Source organism: Sapajus apella, unplaced genomic scaffold (genome assembly GCF_009761245.1).
Source record: "Sapajus apella isolate SASKATOON/1434 unplaced genomic scaffold, GSC_monkey_1.0 scaffold2857, whole genome shotgun sequence".
Lineage (NCBI taxonomy): Eukaryota > Metazoa > Chordata > Mammalia > Primates > Cebidae > Sapajus > Sapajus apella.
In genome coordinates, this window is record NW_022439783.1 from 1 (window position 1) to 8,475 (window position 8,475).

The 8,475-nt window shown below is 39.7% G+C and overlaps 1 pseudogene; it reads right to left on the minus strand.

Moving 5' to 3' along the window:
- Nucleotides 1-6,143: 6,143 nt before the first annotated feature.
- LOC116547371 lies at nucleotides 6,144-7,931 on the minus strand (annotated as a pseudogene).
- Between the last annotated feature and the right edge of the window lie 544 nt (nucleotides 7,932-8,475).

Consider the following 8,475-nt stretch of genomic DNA (forward strand, 5'->3'; position numbering starts at 1 on the left):
TTGTTTCTTTTGCTGTACAAAAGCTCTGAAGTTTAATTAGATCCCATTTGTCTATTTTTGCTTTTGTTGCCATTGCTTTTGGTGTTCTAGTCATGAAGTCCTTGCCTATGCCTATGTCCTGAATGGTTTTGCCTAGGTTTTCTTCCAGGGTTTTAATGGTGTTAGTTCTTATGTTTAAGTCTTTAATCCATCTGGAGTTAATTTTGGTGTAAGGTGTCAGGAAGGGGTCCAGTTTATGCTTCCTGCACATTGCTAGCCAATTTTCCCAACACCATTTATTCAACAGGGGATTCTTTCCCCATTGCTTGTTTTTGTCAGGTTTGTCAAACATCAGATGGTTATAGATGCATGGTGTTGCTCCGGAGGCTTCTGTTCTGTTCCATTGGTCTATGTCTCTGTTTCGGTACCAGTACCATGCTGTTTTGATTACTGTAGCCTTGCAGTATAGCTTGAAGTCTGGCAGCATGATGCCTCCAGCTTTGTTCTTTTTGCTTAGGATTGTCTGGGCTATGCAGGCTCTTTTTTGGTTCCATATGAAGTCTTAAGTGTTTTTTTCCAGTTCTGTGAAGAAAGCCATTGGTAGTTTGATGGGGATAGTGTGAAATCTACAAATTACTTTGGGCAGTATGGCCATTTTCACAATATTGATTCTTCCTAACCATGAGCATGGAATCAGATACAGCAATTCACTCCTCAGCAGCACACAGACAAGGAAGACACCACCTTGCTGAGAACTACCCACAGTCACAGACCCGGGTGACAACACAGGCTAGCGGCTCCAGCCAGACCGGTGCCTTGTTAGCGCAGACCAGTGCAGAGATTTGGACTAATACTGAGAAAGCTTGTGAAAAGAAACTGCCCATCTCACAGAAGGGAGAATTGAAAGCAGGGAGGGGGTTAGTACCAGACAGGCCCCTCCCCCACAAGATCCAGCAACTGGAGTCCCTCTCCTGGGAAAGTTGTACAGTTAACACCCTACTCCACTGGGAACACAGGGCTTGGCAGAGGGAAAGAGCCCACCATTGGGAAGGCGGGGCACCCCCACCAGGACTGAAACCAGGAGAAGAATAAACGACAGCCGGACAAGGATGGAGGCAGCCCAGCAGCTTCTCCACAGGCAGACAGTTGACAGGCTGTCTCAAGTGGCACAGTGACACCTGCATTTAAATAAAATGCCTCATACAGGAGAAATAACCCCAACTTTAACAAAAAGGACATCCACTCAGGGAAGATGGGAAGAAACCAGTGCAAAAAGGACAAAAACATCAAAGTCCAGAATGCTTCTCCTCCCCAGAGAGACAACTCACCAGCATGGCAACAAAACAGGTCAGAAAACGATTTTGATGAACTGACAGAAACAGGCTTCAGAAGATTTGGCACAAGACATGTGATGAAAGAATATACATTTACCTGCATTTTCACCCTTGTCATTCACCACCCACAAGCTTTTTCTACTCAAGAACAGGATAATCCCTCTGAAACATAACTGTCCACTGGAGAGCACAATGCATGAATGACTCATAGCAAGAAAAGGAAAATGGTAACTATAAAACTAAATTGTAGTCATGAAAAGCAAGTAGATGAAAATTGATTCCTGTCTGCAGGTTAGAGATAGACACACTGCAGGAATTTTTTTTAGATTGAGCATTCTTTTCTTTCTTTCTTTTTGCCCCAGAATATCACAAAGAAAGCCACTGACTTATTTTCTTTATGCTTTCTCCTGCAAGTAGAACTTTTCTTTTTCACATGCGAGTTCCAGGTCTTTCTGAAACAGAGGCCATTAATATAAGCCTGAGAGAACACTGGCCAAGACAGCCATTTGAAATAGAAATCATTCCGTTTCTTTAAAATTTCTCCTGTTCAGAATGCCAGCCCAAACTGGTCACTCCTGTTCTGTTTTCTTCATGATCTGTTTTCTCATTTCACTCCATAAATGTGGGTTGTTTGTAATAGAAGTCATATTTGTCTACTCTCTAATCACTCTACCTGGATTAACTCATTATTTTAGTTTAAATGCTCTCTAATGAAAACTCCAAAATCTGGTCTGATTTCTATCACTGAGTTTCATAACCTTATTTCTGACGGGCTGCATGGACAAACCTGAATTGATTTTAGACACAATTCCATACACTTGTGCTTTCTCCTGCATTTTTTTTGTGATTAATGATATCATCATCTAATTTATCTCTTAAGATAAAAATCTAAATGTAATATAGAACTTTCTTAATCCCACACCTCAGATTATAAGTCACTAAATTTTGTAGGTCCTGTTATAGAATATTTCTCTTCTAATCAGGGCTCTTCTGTGCCACAGCTTTAGGTTACACATTTAAAATTTTCCTCCCATATTGTTGAACGATCTTCTAACTGAACTGTCTGCTACTTCTCCTAACTTTTAGGAGTTCATCATCTCTACTGGTATCAGTTATCTACTAAAATCTGAATTGCCTCTGTTATTCCTCTGCTAAGCTATCTTCACATGTCTCCACTGATTATAGCCTCAACTTCAAGCCCAAATTTTTCCCTCTTTAGAAAATGCTTTCTATTCTATGTGACCAGTAAACTCTAAGACCCAGCATAAATATCGCCAGTTCTGTGAAGAATTCTTCTGTAAAGACTTTTGGTGACTTCATGGTCTCATAAGACTGTGCCTTCCATGAAGACTTCCCTTACACTCCTTTCTTTTTTTTTTTAGTTTTAAAAATTTCTATTTTTTGTTGTTGTATTCTTATTTTGCATTTCTCTAATGACAATGATCATGAGCATTTTTTCCGTATGTTTGTTGGCTGCATATTTGTCTTCTTTTGAAAAGTGTCTGTTCATATCCTTCGTCCACTTTTGGATGAGTTTGTTTTTCTCTTGTAAATCTGTTTTAGTTCTTTGTAGATTCTGGTCTCCTTTTGTCAGATTGGCAGATTGCAAAAATTTTTCCCATTCTGTTGGTTGCCAGTTCACTTTAATGATTGTTTCTTTTGCTGTACAGAAGCTCTGAAGTTTAATTAGGTCCCATTTGTCTATTTTGGCTTTTACTGCCAATGCTTTTGGTGTTTTAGTCATGAATTCCTTGTCTATGCCTATGTCCTGAATGGTTTTGCCTAAGTTTTCTTCTAGGGTTTTCATGGTGTTAGCTCTCATGTTTAGGTCTTTAATTCATCTGCAGTTAATTTTGGTGTGAGGTGTCAGGAAGGGGTCCAGTTTCTGCTTTCTGCACATGGCTAGCCAGCTTTCTCAATACCATTTACTAAACAGGGGATGCTTTCCCCATTGCTTGATTTTGTCAGGTTTGTCAAAGATCAGATGGTTGTAGATGTGTGGCATTGCCTCCGAGGCCTCTGTTCTGTTCCATTGGTCTATGTCTCTGTTTTGGTACCAGTACCATGCTGTTTTGATTACTGCAGCGTTGTAGCACAGTTTGAAGTCAGGTAGCGTGATGCCTTCAGCTTTGTTCTTTGTGTTTAGGATTGTCTTGGCTCTGCGGGCTCTCTTTTGGTTCCATATGAAGTTTAAGGTATTTTTTTCCAGTTCTGTGAAGTAGGTCATTGGTAGCTTGATGGGGATAGTGTTGAATCTATAAATTACTTTGGGCAATATGGCCATTTTCATGATATTGATTCTTCCTGAGGATGAGCATGAAATGTTTTTCCATCTGTTCATGTCCTCTGTGTCTTCTTTTATTTCACTGAGCTGTGGTTTGTAGTTCTGCTTGAGAAGATCCTTTACATTTTTTGTTAGCTGTATTCCTAGGTATTTTATTCTCTTTGTAGCAATTGTGAATGGCAGCTCGTTCTTGATTTGGCTCTCTTTAAGTCTGTTGTTGGTGTATAGGAATGCTTGTGATTTCTGCACATAGATTTTGTATCCTGAGACTTTGCTGAAGTTGCTTATCAGTTTCAGGAGATTTTGGGCTGAGACGATGGGGTCTTCTACATATACAACCATGTCGCCTGCAAATAGAGACAATTTGACTTCCTCCTTTCCTATTGGAATAAGCTTTATTTCTTTTTCTTGCCTGATTGTTCTGGCTAGAACTTCCAATACTATATTGAATAGAAGTGGTGAGAGAGGGCATCCTTGTCTAGTACTAGATTTCAAAAGGAATGCTTCCAGTTTTTGCCCATTCAGTATGATATTGGCTGTGGGTTTGCCATAAATAGTTTTTATTATTTTGAGATACATTCCACCAATACCTAGTTCATTGAGAGTTTTTAGCATAAAGCGCTTTTGAATTTTGTCAAAGGCCTTCTCTGCATCTACTGAGATAATCATGTGATTTTTGTCTTTGGTTCTGTTTGTGTGGTAGATTACCTTTATAGATTTGTGTATGTTGAACCAGCATTGCATCCCCAGGATGAAGCATACTTGATTGTGATGGATAAGCTTTTTTTTTTTTTTTTTTTTTTTGAGACAGGGTTTTGCTCTTGTTACCCAGGCTGGAGTGCAATGGCACGATCTCGGCTCACCGCAACCTCCGCCTCCTGGGTTCAGGCAATTCTCCTGCCTCAGCCTCCTGAGTAGCTGGGATTACAGGCACGTGCCACCATGCCCAGCTAATTTTTTGTAGTTTTAGTAGAGACGGGGTTTCACCATGTTGACCAGGATGGTCTCGATCTCTTGACCTCGTGATCCACCCGCCTCGGCCTCCCAAAGTGCTGGGATTACAGGCGTGAGCCACCGCGCCCGGCCCGGATAAGCTTTTGAAGTGCTGGTGCAAACGGGCTGCCAATATTTTATTGAATATTTTTGCATCTATGGTCATCATGGATATTGGCCTGAAGTTTTCTTTTCTTGTTGAGTCTCTGTCGGGTTTTTGTATCAGGATAATGTTGGTTTCATAAAATGATTTGGAAAGGATCCCCTCTTTTTGGATTGTTTGGAATACTTTAAGAAGGAGTGGCACCAGCTCCTCTTTGTATGTCTGGTAGAATTCAGCTGTGAAGCAATCTGGACCTCTGGTTTTTTAATTGGTAGGCTATTAATTGCTACCTCAACTCCAGCCCTTGTTATTGGTCTATTCAGGGTTTCAAATTCTTCCTGGCATAGGCTTGGGAGGTTGCAAGTGTCCAGGAATTTATACATTTCTTCAAGTTTTACTAGTTTTTATGTATAGAGTTGTTTGCAGTAATCTCTGATGGTAGTTTGTATTTCTGTGGAATTGGTGGTGATATCCCCTTTATCATTTTTTATTGCACCTATTTGATTCTTCTTTTTTCTTTTTTATTAATCTGGCTAACAGTCTGTCTATTTTGTTGATCTTTTCAAAAAACCAGTTTCTGGATTTATTGATTTTTTTGAGGATTTTTTGTGTCTCTATCTCCTTCAGTTCTACTCTGATCTTGGTTATTTACTGTCTTCTGCTAGCTTTTGAGGTTTTTTGATCTTGCTCCTCTAGTTCTTTCAATTTTGATGATAGGGTGTCGATTTTAGGTCTTTCCTTTCTTCTCATGTGGGCATTTATTTCTATAAATTTTCCTCTAGACACTGCTTTAAATGTGTCCCAGAGATTCTGGTACATTGTTTTCAAAGAACATCTTTATTTCTGTCTTCATTTCATTGTTTATCCAGTCAACATTCAAGAGCCAGTTGTTCAGTTTCCATGAAGTTGTGCAGTTCTGAGTTAGTTTCTTAATCCTGAGTTCTAATTTGATTACACTGTGGTCTGAGAGACTGTTTGTTATGATTTCCATTCTTTTGTATTTGCTGAGGAGTGATTTACTTCCAATTATGTGGTCAATTTTAGAGTAGGTGTGATGTGGTGCTGAGAAGAATGTATATTCTGTGGATCTGGGGAGGAGAGTTCTGTATATGTCTATTAGGTTTGCGTGGTCCAGATCTGAAATTCAAATATGAAATGTATTTTCCTTAATGCATAAAAAGCAGCACTTTTTAAATCAGGGTATCGCACTGATTTCATAATTGACTAGTTTAGATATGTATAAGCAAGTAGTCATTTAACTGATTACTTTTTATAAGCCTAGTCAACCTGAGTTAGCTATTAAGATGAGGCATTGTAAGTGGTGAATATTTTGCCAAAATGCCATATAGTTATTTTTCACATTTCTTTCGATATACAAATTGCTTCAATCATTTTATAACAACACTGTCTTCAAAGTTTAAGTACATTTCAAAACATTTTATTTATTACCTTTTTTTCAGTTTTGGTGCTGCTTAAATGCAGTTATATAAATAACATGCTCTGCTTTCGCTGTTCAAGTTTTCACACTAAATGTATGAAGAAAAGTCACTGTATTTGGACCCTTATTGCAGTCTTTTAACCAATTCACTTTTCCTCTCAACAAAAATCAAGTGTCAGAAATTAGGGCGACTTTTGTGTCCAGATGATATTTTCAGTGGTAGTGTTACTGAGGAAAGTGAAGAAACTTCCCAGTATAATCTGTGAGATAGAGAGACTGTAGAGAATAACCAGGGAAACAGACTGGCAAAGGATAACACCTATTGTTATAAACTTGTCTCTTTGGTAGTTACTAAAAATGACAGAAATGCATGCAAGAACTGGATGGCATAAAAGCTACAAGGTACAGCCTTTGGCAACTGTGATGTAGAACTCCCTTTTGAGTATACTTCTCTCCACTGTGATGATCTGATAGAGTCCACCGCCTAATGACAATGGTAGGCAAATTCTTAGAATGATTAGGAGGATCCCTGCTAAGTTGTGGTGTGAATGGTAGCTATGATGACTGGTATCTTCAAACTGTTCCCAAAGTAGCAAAATACTCTGTGTCATGACAATGAATACTGCAATGCCAGTGGATACAGGGGTAGAATCCCACTGGAGAGGTCTGTTTTGAGACTTCTTCATTCTCACTATTATCCCACCCATGCATAGACTCAAAAGTAGGTATGACATCTGAATTTGGGAAGTGATGTCAAAAAATTCTGCCAAGGCCGGGCGCGGTGGCTCAAGCCTGTAATCCCAGCAATTTGGGAGGCCGAGGCGGGTGGATCACGAGGTCAAGAGATCGAGACCATCCTGGTCAACATGGTGAAACCCCTTCTCTACTAAAAATACAAAAAATTAGCTGGGCATGGTGGTGCGTGCCTGTAATCCCAGCTACTCAGGAGGCTGAGGCAGGAGACTTGCCTGAACCCAGGAGACGGAGGTTGCAGTGAGCCGAGATTACGCCATTGCACTCCAGCCTGGGTAACAAAGAGTGAAAGTCCGTCTCAAAAAAAAAAAAAAAAATTCTGCCAAATTTCCCATAAATGTTACCCCTATTCCATCTCTGGAGTAACTGGAGAAATGAATGTAATTAGCTAAAGCTGAGCCAGCTGTAACAGCAATGCAGCTGCCAGAACTTTTAAAGTCATGTGCATGGGTCCTCCTTTCTTAATAGCCTGCCACAATGCAGCACAAATGCAAGCAATCACAACGTACACTAGGACTAGGAGGAAAAAGAATTCATGTAACCCGGATTCTCCAGCACTAAAATGATCAAATAGATTCCCTTCAGCATCTGTGTTTAGTAACATCATTTCAAATGGGATATCATCCACCTGAGTGTTGTCCTTGTTATCTTGGCATGTATACTTGCCTGCATAAAACACATGCCATATTTGTGGAGATGGAATCTGGGACACTGTCAGATTATGTTCAGTCTGGTTCATGGTCATTGTCAATTGAGCTTTGGGTGATTTTTTACTACGCTATAACCATGATTGCTTTCCTGTAGCTTTAGCCATTCCTGAGCTTGGAACAGGTAGAGTTTAGCTTCTTTTTCAACAACTATGTCTTTGTTCTTGATTCTGACACACAGAAGAGCATGGTCACCATGGAACTCAAAGTGGCTGATGTGCTGGCCCTGAGCATCTTGGGCTGCGGTGCTGCTGAAGCTGCCCAGCAAGGTCTTACCCTAGCTTCCCTGTGGCCACCAGCAGCATGTGAGGGCCACCACCAGCAGCTGCAGCACCCCCATGCCTGCCTCTCGCTCAGCACAGACACCACGGCTTCCTGGCTATCTTGTTTTTATAGGAGGATTTGGAAAGACTCAAAACTATTCTGTTTCTGCATTTTTCAATAATCCTGTCATAGAATTTACTTAGTATAGTTATTTTTTAAGATATAGAATGTAAATGTCCTGGTATTCTATATCATTTTGTTTTTATTTATGGCTTTAGGCATTGATTCACTGATTGATTCTTTTATTCAATCAAAAATGACATTTATTTGTTATCTATTACATTACAGGTACTTAACTAAATGTGATTGAGAAACAGAATGTTCCAGATATGATATCAGGTGCTTTAACATGGAATATCCCATTTACCCTTGAGAATAACACAGTTTCCTGAAAGTAATTATGTGGCCAAAGTTTACAGACAGCTTCAGTACTAGGTCTTTGTGTTTATTGTACAATTGAATGAAATACGTTGCTTAAGAAATTGTTTGATGTTTACAATTGGCCACTAGGCTAGGCATTGGGAACAGAAATATGTGCCAGCCTTTTGGTTTGTGTCTGT